General features: G+C 40.4%; 1 non-coding gene across 1 annotated transcript; it reads left to right on the top strand.

The window, feature by feature from the left end:
* The first annotated feature begins 240 nt into the window (after positions 1 to 240).
* On the top strand, positions 241 to 347 carry LOC145013439 (small nucleolar RNA R71). The gene has a single exon (XR_013664999.1). It is a non-coding gene; the product is annotated as a small nucleolar RNA R71 (small nucleolar RNA).
* Positions 348 to 741: the final 394 nt, after the last annotated feature.

Raw genomic sequence — 741 nt, 5'->3', positions numbered from 1 at the left:
CATTTGGGTCACCTTCAGTCCAAATTATTTAGCATTGCCATCATAGCAACCATATCTTCAGAATGTGCACTCCCAACTCCCTTTACTCCTTCATTCATTGGATTGTGGTATTCACGATAATGCTTTGTAAATTCTTCAACTAATTCCTTGACTTCACCCGAATTTTTCTTTGTAAGTGGTCCTTGAGAATCAAGGAGTTGCTGTGTCATTACATTGACCCCATCATAGAATAAATTCTTAAGGTCATGTTGAGGACAATTCCTTAACAACCCCTTGTAACGCTCCCAAGCCTCGCAAAGTGACTCCCCCGGGTTTTGCTCAAAATTGGCTATTGCCTTCTTGAGTTTAGCTATCTTGGATGGCGAGAAGAATTGGTCTAAAAATTGTTTACGCATTTGAGCCCAAGTAGTGATTGTGCCAGGTGAAAGTGCTTTTAACCAATCCTTCGCTACTCCCTTAAAAGTAACGGGAAGCATCCTTAGAAAGATGGTATCTCTATTAACATTCGGGACATTAAAGTAGTCAGCAATGTCGTTGACTTCATCTAAGTGTTTAAATGCACCCTCATGATCTTTTCCATAAAATGGGATATCCTTCAGTGCAGAAAGGATATGTCCTTTCAGCTCGAATGTGGCAGTGGCAGGAATGGCAAGTTGTACTAAACCTGGACCAACATCATCTCGAATTTTCTTTTTGTAAGCTCCCATAGACATTTCTTCAATGTTTGCCATCTCATTCCTT

This window comes from Lactuca saligna, chromosome 8 (assembly GCF_052625555.1).
Source record: "Lactuca saligna cultivar CGN05327 chromosome 8, ASM5262555v1, whole genome shotgun sequence".
Lineage (NCBI taxonomy): Eukaryota > Viridiplantae > Streptophyta > Magnoliopsida > Asterales > Asteraceae > Lactuca > Lactuca saligna.
The sequence above is the reverse complement of the archived record's forward strand: the minus strand, read 5'-3'. Positions and strand labels throughout refer to the sequence as shown.